Genomic DNA, 16,908 nt, shown 5'->3' on the forward strand with positions numbered 1-16,908 from the left:
AAAAAGAAACAAAGCTGGAGGCATCATGCTACCTGACTTCAAACTATACTGCAAGGCTACAGTAACCAAAACAGCATGGTGCTGGTACCAAAACAGACATATAGACCAATGGAACAGAACAGAGGCCTCAGAAATAACACCACACATCTACAACCATCTGATCTATGACAAACCTGACAAAAACAAGAAATGGAGAAAGGATTCCCTATTTAATAAATGGTGCTTGGAAAACTGGCTAGCCATATGTAGAAAGATGAAACTGGATCCCTTCCTTACACCCTATACAAAAATTAATTCAAGTTGGATTAAAGACTTAAATGTAAGACCTAAAACCATAAAAACCCTAGAAGAAAACCTAGGCAATACCATTCAGGACATAGGCATGGGCAAGGACTTCATGTCTAAAACACCAAAAGCAATGGCAACAAAAGCCAAAATAGACAAATGGGATCTAATTAAACTAAAGAGCTTCTGCACAGCAAAAAAAAAAAAACAAAAAACAAACAAACAAAAAAAAAACTACCATCAGAGTGAACAGGCAACCTACAGAATGGGAGAAAAATTTTGCAATCCACCCGTCTGACAAAGAGCTAATATCCAGAATCTACGAAGAGCTCAAACAAATTTACAAGAAAACGAAGAGCTCAAACAAATTTACAAGAAAAAAACAAACAACCCCATCAAAAAGTGGGCAAAGGATATGAACAGACACTTCTGAAAAGAAGACATTTATGCAGCCAACAGACACATGAAAATAATGCTCATCATCACTAGCCATCAGAGAAATGCAAATCAAAACCACAGTGAGATAACATCTTACTCCAGTTAGAATGGCAATCACTAAAAAGTCAGGAAACAACAGATGCTGGAGATGATGTGGAGAAATAGAAACACTTTTTCACTGTTGGTGGGACTGTAAATTAGTTCAATCATGTGGAAGACAGTGTGGCGATTTCTCAAGGACCTAGAACTAGAAATATCATTTGACCCAGGAATCCCATTACTGGGTATATACCCAAACGATTATAAATCATTTTACTATAAAGACACATGCACACATATGTATATTGCAGCACTATTCACAACAGCAAAGACTTGGAACCAACCAGAATGTCCATCAATGACAGACTGGATTAAGAAAATGTGGCACATATACACCATGGAATACTATGCAGCCATAAAAAAGGATGAGTTCATGTCCTTTGCAGGGACATGGATGAAGCTGGAAACCATCATTCTCAGCAAACTAACACAGGAACAGAAAACCAAACATCGCACGTTCTCACTCATAGGTGGGAAGTGAACAAGGAGATCACTTGGACACAGGGTGGGGAACATCACACAACAGGGCCTGTCAGGGGGTTGGGGGTTGGGGGAGGGATAGCATTAGGAGAAATACCTAATGTAAATGAGGAATTGATGTGTGCAGCAAACCAACATGGCACATGTATACCTAGGTATCAAACCTGCACGTTGTGCACATGTACCCTAGAACTTAAGGTATAAAAAAAAAAAGTGTGTAACAAACAAGAGGTATGGAGGTAAGGCTATTTAAATGGAGAAGATACTTTATATTTAAACAGTCATTGTCCCTTTTCAGAAATCCAACCTTTTTAATTTGTTCATTCAAAACATTTATTTAATCTCTGGATGGACATATGCTGGTAAGTAGATCATATAGAGGAAGAAAACACACAAGCACATTATTTATCTTAATGGATTTTATAGTCCAAGGGATTGCTTAACTTACTTTGCTTTGGTCTCTGAATGGCTTATATTCATTCAATAGTTATACAGGTATATGCTGGAATTTATTACATATAAAACACCACATGGAATAGAAGGTGCTGAAAATTAAGAATAATAAAATAATATACTCTAAGTAAGTGTATTTATACATCTGAGGACAATACTTTGACTCTTTATTTTTAGATTAATTCAAATAATTTACCATGAAATATCTATCCTGTTGTGTTTTCTAGTGTGTAATTAGTTGTTATATAAATTTTTCTATTGCTACAAAGATTCAGTAACAATCATCATTCTTTACAATGTTGATACCTTTATCATATCTGAATTAAGGCATGTTTTATCCTAAATGTATAGAAATGTAAAAAGACAGGCAATAGTATTGAAGTTTTTAGAGCTATTAGAGTGCTTATTTACAAACATGTTAAATTTCTTCTATATTCTATTTGATTAAAAATGCTTACTATAATCTCGAATAAGCAAAGTAAACAAGTGAAGAGGATTTGTTACCTATAAGTGACACAGGCCAACATCAAGGGCGCACTCATGATGTGGACAGGAGTCAATACGATCTGATGATCTTCCAGTGAAATGAAAGTGAAGTCCATACTAATTAGCTTATGAATCAGATTGATACTCAAGTTTCTTTGGGCAAAAAAGACTACCTACTGTCAAGCAATCAAGTGCTATCCCTTTAATTGCAATTTGTTCCAAGAACCACAATTTATTGATCCTAGCATACACTTAAGCCACAGCAGTATCATTATTTGACTTTATTTTAACAGCTTCAAAAGGTTAGAAAGCTAGAAACCACTGTGAAAGATACCATTAAAAAGTTGAGTTGCTAAGATTGCTTAACACTCTATGCTGAGTAATATTAACAATACATATGGAACTACATAAAAGGAGAGGGGAAAAAAGAATTAATATTACTTAGGAACTCAATATGAGCTGGTGCTTTCTATATCAAATATCCTTTAATAATAACAAAACAAACAAATGAAAAGAAGACCAATATTGCTATTTTCATTTTACAGATAAGCAGCAGTTTAGAGAGGTTTTGTAAATAGCCCAGAACTATAATGTTACAATGTTAAAACCATCTATCAGACTCTAAAGCCATATGTTTCATTTCTTACATGATTTCTTGCATAATTTTTGCACACTGACCATTCTACAATACTGTGGCCATCTTGACACATGCTTAACAATATTGAAAGTATGAAGACATAACTCATCCATATGAATTTTGCACCAAATATTATCTTTAAAACGCAAAACATTAATGTCTGATCACTCTAATTTGTTTGCTATCTGTTATGAGCCACTTTTTTTCTTTATTCAATCATTAAAGTTGTATAATTTCACTTTATAATTTTCAGCTAATTAGACAATGTACTCAGCACAATTCTTGGAGCTTCAAAGGCTATTTTTCTTTAGGTAATATTCTGTGACTATAGTGGCCTAGCGTTTGGCATTTCTTGTATGTACTTTCTGAGTAAGCCTTAGTAACTGATTAACTGTCACAATTTTTCATGAATCTGCTGTTAACCATGGACTAGATTTATACTGAAAGTTGGAGGTCCTAGATTTTCTCCTTGTATTATTCAGAACAACTCTGCTTTTAATGCTTTCAGTTTTTGTACTTCCATACAATTTTATTCACAGAATGAAGAAACCAATACTTTTAAAAATTAATGTAAAATAATGGATCTAGCCCAATGTCCTCATTTTTGCAGGTGAAGAAGTGAAGAATCAAGGAAGTAAAGGACCTGTCTCAAAGTCACACAACTAGTAAGTAATATCTGTGAACTAGAAATAGATAATAAGAAACTGAATTCTATCCATTGCATAATAATAGCTTCTCATTTGAGAAATAATATTTAAAACATGAAACCATGTTCTTATCCCTGCTTAGATCACATAAGGTCAGTGCACTAATGGTGTGCCACCTGGATTTAGTCTTGCTATACACTTTGGAGAAATCTTCCAAGTGAATTATGGAATCTTCTGACAGTATTGCTCATGAGATGTTGGCATCCATTTGAGGACTTTCCATGTCCTAGATTCTTAATGTGAATCATCTTATTTAATCCTCACAAAAATATTGTAAGAAAAATGGTTTTATTTCTATTGTAGAAAGAAATTAAGGCTCTAGGATGGTTGGTAGTTTATCCAAATATGTAGGGCTATTTAATATCTGAGCTAGTTTTTAATTCGCAATATTTCTGACTTTGAAGATGTTCACCTTTGGCATCATACAATTTTGTACTTAAACCAAAAAAAAACAAAACAAAAAGAGACTAATGCAAATAGTATATAATCTCACACTGGTGTGATATAGCCAGCTGTGTGATACAGTGCATAGTTCAAGGTGCTAAGAGAAAACTGAATCGTGAAAGATCCACTTGGGTTGACCCTGCATATGCTGTAAAGATTGGTATGCTTTTGCTATTGACTCCCAGCTAGCAATTCTTTGAAAACTGGTCGCTATGAGAACATTACATATAATGATATTTGTAAACATGGGGAAAAACATTGACAACAAATGTACATAACCGTATCACAGGTAGACATTGAGAACTTGTCCAGATAATGTGGAATGAGCATTTAGAAGACAGAGGCTACTTTAACTCTTGTAGTATGAAATAATTATTGAAAAAGTAGTTAGCATTTTTTTGGATGAGATGTATTTATGTGGAGTTATATAAAATCATTTTCTTTAGAGAGGAGAGTATGAACAGAAACCTGAAGGTGGAAATAAATAGGGATATATTGTCAATATGGCATATGCTAAATCAAAGAATATAGTTATGAAGAATAAGGTGTTATTTCAGAAGGCTGGAGTGGGATTTGTTGATGGAAGCTTTTGAAGCTCACTTTTCAAAATTATATTTTTACTTTATAAACAAGGAGATATTGAAGGTGTTGTTTTGTTATTATTGTTGTTTGTTGGTTCTAATCTGTACATTGCTATCATCAGAGCAATGTGGGGAGTGAAAAAATAATGAGACCAAGGTTTCCTGTTAATCTCTTAAAGATAACAGGACTTCTCCCCACACCATTAGCTGTAATCACCCAGGTTTCTATAGCAACTTTGAGGAGGACCCAATATCCATTTTCATCCCAAATGCTCTTTTCTTCATAAATATTGGTAGAATGAATAAATTCCCTTTCCATCTTGCCGATCCATCTTGAAAATCCCTGTCAAGTAAGGGAGAGAATAGATATCATGATAGCTTTTTATTATCCTGGAATCTTATTTCTTCCAAGATAAGAAGTCTTTCAGAGTGAAAATGCTTTTCGTGCTTTGAAGATTCCTGTTTACCTTAAATTTGCACTTCAGATGAAGGGAAGGAAAAGTAAGGGATGCTTACTTTTCTCTTGAAGAGCAAAACAAACAGGAAGAAGGTGTGTTATTTTAAAGCATTTTGATTGTATTGTATAACAAAAGAACAACAATGAAAAAGCCTTTATGCAAATTAAGACTGATTTAGTTCCTAAAATGCCAACATCATGGTTGTAACACTTATAGAAGAAAGTGGTCTGAAAGTTTTCTGCCCTAATGTTAGATGACCAATATCAACTTCTCTCCTAATGAGGATTCCTTTTTAATCTTCAGGACTCTCCTCATTTTACAAACCTTCTTCCAGGACTTATATGTATCCACTAATAAAGCTAAACAATACCACCTCGATACTCTGCTGGTTATTATCTATGATCTTGCAAGTAATGACAGCTGAACTCTGAACAATTTACTTTGTTCTTGCTCAGTTGAATTTATACCCATGAATCTTTCTTCTGTGTTAGAATTTTTTATTTTGTCTACATTATATTTATGACCCCAGGTCCTCTTTAGCAATGTACTCTATTTAATTTATATTCATTTATCCTATAAGCTATATATCTGCTAAGCTTATCCATTCTATATTGAATCTCTCCTCGCTTTCTTAGAGAAAAATATGTATTTTTTCTCCTGTTCCAAACATGGGCTATCTCTCTCAAAAGCAATGCCTTTGCCATTAGAGTTCTTTTTGCTAAGTCAGTACATATTAACAGTTTTGAGCTTCTAAGAAAGCAGCACTTTGATGTAGGAGCTATTCAAGTAAATTCTATATATAAGGTTTGACATTTCCTTTAGCCAGGTATTTGCAATAAAAAGATGAGTACAGTTTGGGGTGGGAAAGAAAGATAACACTATACCTTTGTCTATAGATGTGATAAAAGTCAAAATAGGCCAACCTTGTGGGGTTTTGGTATGAACACTGAATACCCACAGTATGTGCTGGGCACACAAAATATTATTTGTTGAAATGCATTATTGGCTTGTAACTGACAGGTCTTTTGTCAGTTTCATTTATCTGTGTGTGGAAGGACTATCAGTTGAAAGTTATATTGGTATGGATAGAAATCGAGCATTAAATTTCAGGCAACTGTCTCAAGAATCAGTCCTCTGCTTGCTAGAATGTTACTCATTAGCAGAAAAGGTGAGACTGTGCAGGCACTGAGCTATAGCACTTACTATACATAACTCCTGGTAGCCAATTGTGCTGAGAACTGGCAATGAACATGGTTTCTCAGCACTGTTTCCTTACATAACTTTGATACTGCTAGCAAGACCCAGTGGTATTCCATATATAATCTTTTTATGCATTTTCAGTTGGTCTTAGGACTCAAAATAGAATGAAGTTCATATGATAGGAATAAACTTACTTCATGACTCTTTAATACCTGATATGGAGAAATGAGTGAAAAAGTTTGCGTTTTTCCCAACAAGATAAATTTAAAAAAAAATTTTATATTAGGAAAGTGTTAAGAAAATGCAATTGCTGAAAACGTTTTTTAACATAAAAGATATAATATGGGAAACAGCTTGGCAAGGAGATCAAAAGCATGGATTCTGAAAAAAATGTTATACAGGTTAAATTGTGGGTTCCACCATTTGCTATTTGTATAATCTTGAAGAAGTTTTCAAATGTTTCTGAGCCTCAGTTCCCGCACCTGTAAAAATGTCTACCTCATAGACTGGCTCTAAATGTTAAATAAGTTAATGCAGGTAAAGTTCCTGACACATAAGTATAAATAAGATTTAGTTTTGAGTATTACAAAAGAGTTTTATGACTTAAGCATTATTTTAATTACATATAAAACTGTTGGTTTTTTTAAATTCCCAAATTGCAAAGGAAAAAAATGCATGAGTGAATATACAAAATATTGTTTTGTATTAAAGTTTGTTAGAGCACAACCTCCATATGTTAAAATGTTTTGCATTTCTTTAGGACCTATTAAACTATACTATCTCTGTTTTGTTCACATAAATTTCCTATTCAGATGCATGAAAAGTGGAGAGATAGATGTGATTCTTTGAAACTATATCTAAATCCATTTGGTATAAATCATTAGGAAGAGCAAAGTGTGCTACGTTGAATAGCATATCTGTATCTTGTATCTATATATACATGTATACTCACCCTTTAACATTTTATTTGGAATTTATTATAAAACGTGTACATATATAATAATGAGGGGGAAAATTCTGTTTCATAAATGGTGTTTGCAAAAGTGATTTAAAGTAATTTAATACAATATTTTCCACACATTTAATAAACCAAAATTGGGCCACTCGATTTTAGAACTATAAAGTTGAAAAGGAAAGTTTTTGTTGGTTTTTTTTTTGTTTTTTTAGAAATTAAATAAGCAAGGTTGTGTAGACGCCAATATTTGCTGAAGTTGCTGCAGTCGCAAACCAACTCACCTTGTCTAGTTTGTCAGATGGCTCCTTGACTATGACCTTGAATGGATATTCTCCATTCAGAATTTCCTGGGCTATTTATTTCTTCATTGCACATCTGGAACCATTTCATCTCTGTCTATAGAGAATGACTTTAGTCCCTAAATCCAACTTCCAAAGCTCCAGTATTCCTTCACAGTCTGGTTTTAGTAGTATTTTCCAGATTTCATTACTGGTCTAATACCCTAGTCCCTGTGTCCCCTTAGTATTTTGTTTTAGATATAGCTCTTTATAGTTCCTGCCTATTGTTATTTGTCGACTTTTTTGTCTCCCCTCCTCGATTTTTTTTATTCATTCTTTTTATCTTCAACCTTCCAACCATCTAGGACAGACATAAATATTACCTAGACCTAATATTCTTGGCTACTGGAGATTTTATCATGAGTGGAAGTTGGATTTTGTCAAATCCTTTTTCTGGATCTATTGGTATTATTATGTTATTTTCTGATTTATTCTATGCTTGCTAATCCTGGCTCTTTTCATATTATTTTTTATTTGTGACTGAATTCTGGCAAATGCAAAATAGGCAAAATTATGTGAACCATTTTCTGGCCCACAAAAAACTCCCGCCCATAATCCTCATGCTCGTTTCCTTCCGGTAGTCACTTTGGGAGCCACACAAAGCTGGTATTCTCCTTCTGCTTACTAATTCTCTTCCACCCAAATGCTGAGATTCAGCCTTTCTGAATCTCAGATAAGTCTTTCACTTATTTAGTATCCTTTCACTTTAGTATTCACTTTTAAAAAAAGACTTAAAATAAGTCTTTCACTTATTTTAGTATTCACATTTATTAATTAGAAGCATACCATATCAATAAAGCTACTAGAAACATCTGTATGAAGTTTTTCTGTGTGAACATAAGTTTTCAACTCCGTGGGGTAAATACCAAGGGGCACAATTGCTGGATTAGGTGGCAAAAATCTGTTTATTTTTGTAAGAAACTGCCAAACTCTCTTCCAAACTGGATGTGCCATTTGCACTCCCACCAGCAATGAATGAGGGTTCCTGTTGTTCCACATCCTTGGTAGCACTTAGTGTTTTCAGTATTCTGGATTTTGGCCATTCTAATAAGTATGTACTGATATCTCTATGTTGTTTTAAGTTGCTTTTCCCTGATGACATGGTGAGCATCTTTTCACATGCTTATTTGCCGTGTGTATATATTCTTTGGTGAAATGCCTGTTAATGTCTTTGGCCCATTTTTGAATGAAGTTGTTTGTTTCTTATTGTTTAGTTTTAGTTGTTCTTTGTATATTTTAGATAACATTCCTTTGTCAGATATCTCTTTTACAAATATTTTCTTACAGTCAGTGGCTTGTCTTTTCATTCTCTTGACAGTGTCTTTTTTCAGCTGGAATTTTTTATTTTAACTAATTCCAGTTTATCATTTATTTATTTCACGGATCATGCCTTTGTTGTTCTGTCTAATGTCATCATCAAACCAAAGATCATCTACATTTTCTTCTATGTTATCTTGTAAGAGTTTCATAGTTTTGGCTTTTACACTTGGATCTGTGATATGTTTTGAGTTAACTTTTGTTAAGGTGCAAGATTTGTGAGTAGATTCATTTTTTCATTTGTTTTTGCATAATAATGTCTATTTGTACCAGGCACCATTTGTTGGAAAGGTGATCTTTTATCCATTGTTTTGCAATTGTTTCTTTGTGAAAGATCAGTTGACTATGTTTATGTGAGTCTGTTTCTAGGTGCTCTTTCTGTTCCATTGATCTTTTTATCTGTTATTTTGCCAGTACCACACAGTCTTGAGTACTGTGGCTTTATATTAAGTCTTGAGGTCAGGTAGTGTCAGTCCTGGACTTTGTTCTTCTCCTTCTATATTGGCTTGGCTATTCTGGGTTTTTGCTTCTACATATTAGGTTAACAATCAGTTTGTCAATATCCAAAATATAACTGGCTGGGGTTTTGATTGGGATTGCATTACATATTTAGATTAATTTGAGAAGAATTGTTATGTTGACATTGAGTCTTCTTGTTCTTGAACATGGAATATTTCTCCATTTACTTAGATTTTTAATTTCTTTCATCAGAGTTTCATAGTTTGTATCATGTATATCACATACATATTTTGTTAGATTTATGCCAAAGTATTTCATTTTCTTGGGCACTAATGTAAATAATATTGTATTTTTAGTTTCAAATTCCACTTGTTAATTGCTGGTGGTTAAGACAGTGATTGACTTATCACTGTCAATCAAAGAAAAAGTGACTTTTCTTTATTGACCTTGTGTGCTGAATCCCTTGCTATAACGGCTGATTAGTTCCATGAGATTTTTGTTGTTGTTGTTGTTGTTGCTTTGGATTTTCTGCATAGGTGATCTTGTCATCTGCAAGCAAAGACGGTTTCATTTCTTCCTTCTCAAACAAAGTAAATTGATTTCCTTTTCTTGTAATATTATCTATGATTTCCAGTATATTGTTTGAAATGAATATTGAGAGGGAATATTGTTGCTTTATTCCTGATCTTAGAAAGCAAGCCTCGAGCTTCTCACCAATGTGATATTTTCAGTATGTTATATTTTTTGGTGGTGGAGGGTGGGATAGATATTTTTTACCAAGTTGAGGAAGTTCCCTTCTATTCCTCGTTTACTGAGAGATTTTATCATGAGTGGAAGTTGGATTTTGTCAAATCCTTTTTCTGGATCTACTGGTATTATTATATTATTTTCTGATTTATTCTATTAATGTGATAAAGAAAAGTCACCTTTTAACATTTGATATAACATATAGCTATATTTGCCTATTATCTTATAACCTTTTTTTCAGAGTCTTCTTTGTTAACTAAGTTGAAGAATTATTTTCAGGCCTTCCCCTATCTTTAGTATATTGTGTATACTTCCTTTATACACAATACTTAGCTTCAGCACGTGGTCATTGATATCATAATGTTTTATATACTAACCATATTCTTTCCGCTATATATACTTGCCTGTTTAGAAATTTAGTATTTCATTTTTTATGTTAAGAAGAAAAATGAGGAAAACTTGGGTCAACTTTAATATTATTTCTTTAACATTTTGCAGAATGAGGGAAATTTTCTTCAACAACAGAAAGTATAAATGTTCTTGTATTTAATTTATTAGTTCAAATATTGAGAAGGTAGCAAGTCTCAGTCAAGTGCATAGATGCAGGAGCTAATTCCACAACGATCCTAGAGACCTAGGTAGACAAAACCTAAAATGTACAGGAGAAGAAATAAGACTTTTCTAACAGCACTGTGCTTCTTTAGTTTTAGTAACATCTTTGCAAGAATCAAATAAAATCTTCATAGATATCCTGGTGTATGCCATGGAAATAGCAGACCTTAATTAACTGGGCTGAGTTTAAAATTCCTTGCTAAGATTTTACCTTTTTAAATGGAAGTAAATATCGTCTTTCTTCTAGCCTTTCCATATTCTCAAACCCCTCAAAAATGAAATTAGAAAACAGCAGATTCCAGTTCTTCAGGGCAGCCAATTAAATGGCTGAGGGTATCTGTTTCTGTGTCGTTTTCAGAAACAATTGTATCATTAAATCGCTGAAATTGTAGTGTCAGCAGGAAATAGAGAAAATAGCTGCCAAAGGAAGAAAAAAATATGAACGGTACAGCTACTTTGATGTCTTCCTGCCCTCCTTTCCAGTGTCTAGTGCTGAACAAGCTATAAACAAAATGTGAGGGACCAAAGGCTCCTGTGGTTGTTCCTGGGTGACTTCAACCCCCCTTTCAGGGAGATCTGCTTACTGATTTTTCTGCTCCCACCTGACGCCTTAGGCAAACTGCACTAATCGGAGTCTCAGAACACATCTCCTACTTCCATGCCTCTGTTTCTCTCCACTTACTGTTCACTCACTGAGTATCCTCACTTCGTATTTTACAGAAATCAATCACTTATTTATTCAGCAAATACCTATTGAAGTCCTACGTTGTGTCAGGCATGATTCAAGCTGTTAAGATACATCCATGATCAAAGCAGATTAAAAAATATCTTTCTTTGAGGTGTTTACTTGAAGGTGGTAGCAACAAACATTACGTCATATACATAATAAATATTACAATTGTATGTTAAAAGGTGATCAGTAGAGCTTGGAAAGGGAAATCAAAAGTTAGGGGGCTGCATCTTTTAATCAGGTGGTTAGAGATTCGGGACAAAGCGTTTTGCTTAAACTGTCCTGAGAGGCTCATGACATAGTGGTTAAAAGCACAGACTCTTTCACGGGACTGCAAGAGTTCAGAATGCAGCTCTGTTGTTTATTAATTGTGTGACCTTGAAAAAATTACTTTATTTTTTCAGGTCTCGGTTTTCTCATTCATAAAGTGAGGTTAGTATTAGTACCTACTGAGTTTTATTTTACATATAGGATTTAGAACACGGGGTGTAGGTAGTACACGTTATATGCTGCATGTAGTATGTTATACTATGTGAATTCCCTCAATATTATTTTCTAAAAAGAGTGTACACTTCAATTTAGAGACATATGGGTTCGAAACTCAAAGATGTTTTTTTCTCTCCTCACTAATCTGAACCTCAGTTGTATGATCAGGGAAGTGAAGATAATTCCTACTGCTGAAAGCTGTTTTGAGGATTAGAAGAAAGTTCATTTATATATGGGTAGGAGATCCTTGCTGAATGTCATGCCTCTTTGCTCTCCTCTTCGAAACCCTGTTGAAATTCTTCATAGTCTTCTTATATTATCTCAGCTGGTGAAACATTTTAAGACTCCTGACATCACTCATGGTATTTATTGTATATTAACTTCTGCAATATTATAGTTTCTTCCTTCTAAGACATTATGGATGATTAGAAGCCATTGTTGATTTAATAGCAAATTTTCAAGGGAAAGGAAGAAACACTTTCACATGAAATGCATCCATCAGTATATGATGTGCCCTGATTTTAAAACAATTTAAATGTAAAAAATAAATGCATTATAGAATCAAGGAAATGTGTTAGTATCTGTTTGCATGTCTTATTGCTGCTTGTGTGTGATTAACTACTCAGAAAAACTGTGATTCGATATATCCTTCTCCTTGCTTAATCCCCTACCCTGAACATTGAGATAACTCAGTAAATATTTCCTAGATGATTTAATGAATGACCACATAACTTATTGAACAAAATAACTTATTTAAATTTATACAAAAATGCCAACTGAAAGTGATCATGAGTTTTTATCTAAGAGGTATTTTTTCATCTAAAATTGCATAAAAATAAGTAAGGACACAGTAAATTTTTAGATATCAATATGCATGACAAAATTTCAAACAGTTTGTTTCTAATAGGTTGGGAGTCTTTTTGGTGGCAAGTTTTAAAAACTCAATTTGGACTAACAAGCAAAAATGGGGAATTTCCTCTAAGCCCACAGGATTCTAGAAGCATAGTGTATAACACAAGAGCAGGAAAGCAGATGCAACTGACTGCTCCACTTTCAGCACCAAATTCTTTATGAACCATCTCTTACTATTTAACTAACCACTTCAAGACTAGTTAAAACACAAAAAAACTGTGAATCAGGGAATTCAGACAGGGAATGGGGAAATGGTTTGCCTCTGCTCCACAGTGTCTGGGCTTTCAGATGGAAGGCTTAATTGCTGGCTTCTCTTCAGTCTGCACTGACAGCCTCCTTCAAGCTAGACAAGCTTCTATTAATAGTCTTCTCAATGCCCTTTTAGCTTCCTCGTACTGCAGGGGTCCAAAGCCATGGCCAGATGGTTTTGCTGCTCCAAAGCATGCTGCTTTTATTGCAGTAGCACTCGTCTTCCAAACCAGTATCTGCGTTAGGCAGTATTTGGTGAGAAGCAGGATCCCTATGATGATACAAACTATGGCATTTATTATAGGGCTTAGATCTTATGGAATTGTGAGAGTTGATGGAGTAGTTTGCAGAAGGCATCTGCATCTGGTGTTGAGAGTGACATTGCTGTAAGTCAGCTGAACCATTAGGAAGGAAGAATGATTGTGAAGTAGAGGAGAACAAGGACAAAACTGAAATCCACAGGGATGAACTGGGACCCATAAAGATAAACTGGAATTCTTGTATGTTTCTCACCACCACCAATATTGATAGTATAGATGACCTGCAAGAGAAGTTGGCTAACTTTACCAGTGAGCCACACATGCGCTTGATGCAAACTTGAGAAGTATGAGAAGGAGAATCAAAGGAGCTTAAGGGGTTACATGGCTTTTTGCTGCCCTCTGCCTATATTAAGTCAGCAGTAGGCCAGGGATGCATGCAAGCTGCTCCTGAGCCTAACAGCCTACATCCACCTTTGGAGAGTAAACATTACTACCACTTCTCTACTTACAAAATCGTGTGCAAATTTCTCTTGTGGCCAAATCTTACTTCAAACCATTTAGGAAATGAATTTATGGAAAATGTAGTTCCAGTTTAGTTAAGGTGATGCAATAAAATATAGCATGAGCAGTATGCATCAAGAAACTTTAAAATATTGATATCCTTTGATTATAAGCTTTTGAAGTTTTAGAAACCAAATATGGAAAAAGGAACAAAAAATGTGTTGGGGGAAGATTGTAATAAACATAGAAGATTCCTACATTATCTTATAATAACCCACAGTCAGGAATGCAAATCTGCCCAGGAATTGGTCTCTGTGAGAATTTGCAACTTGCCTTTATTCTCTGTTCTTTGTTACTGCTACTCTTTGTATATCTGTTTTATTATTTTTCCTCTAACACCAGACATGGTTCCTCTGTACACTCAATCCAGATGTTGGAATACACCATCATTAGCTATTGGGATTTACAAAGTACAACCACACAGAGCAGAGTAAGGTCAATCTCATAGTCCCATTTAAAATTTCTTAGAAAAGTATTTAAGTTTACTGTGACAGAGGGCAAGTTCTTGTTATACAAATTGACAGTTACCTCCTCAGAAACATAGATGAAATAAGAAAAGCACAATTTTCAGAAAAAAAAGTACAGGAATATAGTTCTATAGATGTCTACTAGAGTCCAACTTCTACTCCTAATCCAGTGATTTTACATTTCAAATATCTATAAAAGATTTTTCTGTATTATTTAAAATATAAAGAAATGTAGAAAATGTGAATCTTCAGTAGCAACTTAAGTAATTTTTATACATGACAGACTATGCCATGCGCATCAAAATGGTTATGCAATTTTAAATGGTAGAAACATGTATATAATATCACATTAAATAGAAAAAGCATACAAAATGGCATATGTAGCATGAACTCAATATTGTGAAAGAATATCACTGTAGTAAGTCAGTAAAGTTGTGTGCATGTTGTAAGATTATAGGTGTCATTATTTCACACGTTCTATTTTTCCAACCTTTATGTAAGAAAAGTATACTTGTATCTTTTTAAAAACAGGTATTTGTATAAAATGGCTTAACCACAAGACATTAAGCATGCGATGTACTGATTAACTTGTTTCTAATCAAAAGCCAAGAGAGACAGACAGACCATTTGATTACCCATCAGAAGTGCAAGTAGAAAAAATATTCATGAACAGACTTCATGATTTTACATGCTATCCAATGACATGACAAATAACCAGCTGAAAACATACAATAACTTTTTAAATTTTATTTTAAAATAGTATTACTACTCTTAAATCCCTTAGAACATGCACATTAAAAGATATATTTTAATTCCCAGTTCGCTTTCTTGAAATAAGTCATGTATTGCCCAAATGGCAAAGAGGGCAATGACAAATAAAACAAAATGTAACCCAGGCAAACAAAAAGCAATCAGTGTGTTTGGGATTTATTGTCAAATGATATAAATTGCACAATGATAAGTTAAGAACTTATCATTGAATATTTTGGAATATTAAAAAGAATATATGGGAAAGATAAAACCACACTTCATAGGCAACTCCCATATTCAACAGAAAAACAACTATAATTTCCAACGTATTCAGCTGGTGTTCCAAATTCATTGTTTGGAAAATAGTAGTGAGACTAGTAAAATAAAGCTCAGTTATATCATCAAAAAGCGAGATTCTGACACTGAAGAGCTGATACAGTATATATTTTGCACAGTGTAGCCATATCTGGAGAAGGTAGAAACAATCTCAGGCCATGTTAACAAAGGCGCAAAAGAACTGGGCTAGTCAGAGATCTTCCATCGAAATGACATTTTCTCCTATCAGAGTTGGAAGTGAGCAAGATGCCATAAAACCAAAAGGAATTACTTTCTGATTCTAAAGTTCCAATGAGTTGGACTTCTGTCTTCATGTTTCCTCTATTTCTACCATTAATTAAGAAATTATTCTTTTGCTGCACAGAGATGAATTCCTTCCCATCTGAAGGCCTGAACTTATGGAACGTATAATCAAGTATTTTCTCTTGGTGCATAACATTCTTAAGGTTCACCTCCAGCAAGTCATTCGAAGTCTCAGGAGAACTCTTTACAATAGCTATGTTGAATCGATTTCTGGAGATAAAGTGACTTTGTTTCTCCATGTGTTTGTTTAAGTTGCTAACAAGTTCCTATGGGCAAAAAGAAGTTTGTAGGGGTGTGCAATGCACATTTTAAAAAATGATTTCTATGCTCTCAAATCTTGAAAAACCATAAAAAGCTGCTCTTACTTTTTAAGTCAAGAGCACCCCAGAAACCCCCCTACCAGTTTTACAGTCTCCTGTGCAAATGTATTTTCAAGTACCAGGTGTAATTCAATAGACATGATCATGAAAAATAAGAAAATAAAAAACTTAATCTGTGTCTCTGAGCTACTAAGAAAATAAGAAAAATAAGAAAATAAAAAATCTGTGTCTCTGAGCTACTAAGAGTGTATTACAGTATATGTAAATCACTGATAAAAAGAATGGCTCTCAACCTTCCTTAGGATTTCTAAATTTTTTCTGATCTGTATAGGGCCAACTGAATCAAAGTTTTTTTTGTTTGTTTAGTGTTGTTTTGCTTTAAAGATGGAAGATCATCTACAGGGGCAGGAAGCTTACAACATGAAATATATAAGTATTATCTCTTTATTTTATATCCCAACCTACAGACAGATAATTTTTATAATAAAAACTCCAGAAATTTTAACTGCAATGTACAGTTGCAAGGACCCAAGTCTTGTTCTTTCAAATAGGTATCAAAGAGTAGACCTGGGTTCTTCAGGAGCCCTGGAACTACCAGACAGCCCTGACAGGTGACCTTCTCAACAAGTTTGGCATTGGTTTGAGTTCTAGAAATTCTTGTCCTGATGTAAATGACTGGAAAATGAGTATTCACTTTTTTGTACTTTCTTCCTCAGGAGGTTTGGAAAGGGGAAAAAAATAGTTTCAAATAGTACTTCTTGTAAATCTGAGGTTTTGCCACTGAAATGCATTTCTTTTCCTTCAAACTTGTCCAAGAAATGTTTTAATATATATTTAA

General features: G+C 34.0%; 1 protein-coding gene across 39 annotated transcripts in view; it reads left to right on the forward strand.

The window, feature by feature from the left end:
• Nucleotides 1-16,908, forward strand: part of PTPRD (protein tyrosine phosphatase receptor type D) — a 2,298,568-nt gene that overhangs the window by 268,460 nt on the left and 2,013,200 nt on the right. For all 39 annotated transcript variants that reach the window (XM_055350539.2, XM_055350541.2, XM_055350534.2 and 36 more), the window contains exon 2: nucleotides 3,489-3,543. The gene's annotated coding sequence lies outside the window, so the exon portion shown is untranslated. The remainder of the gene's footprint in view (nucleotides 1-3,488; nucleotides 3,544-16,908) is intronic.

This window comes from Gorilla gorilla, chromosome 13 (genome assembly GCF_029281585.2).
Source record: "Gorilla gorilla gorilla isolate KB3781 chromosome 13, NHGRI_mGorGor1-v2.1_pri, whole genome shotgun sequence".
Lineage (NCBI taxonomy): Eukaryota > Metazoa > Chordata > Mammalia > Primates > Hominidae > Gorilla > Gorilla gorilla.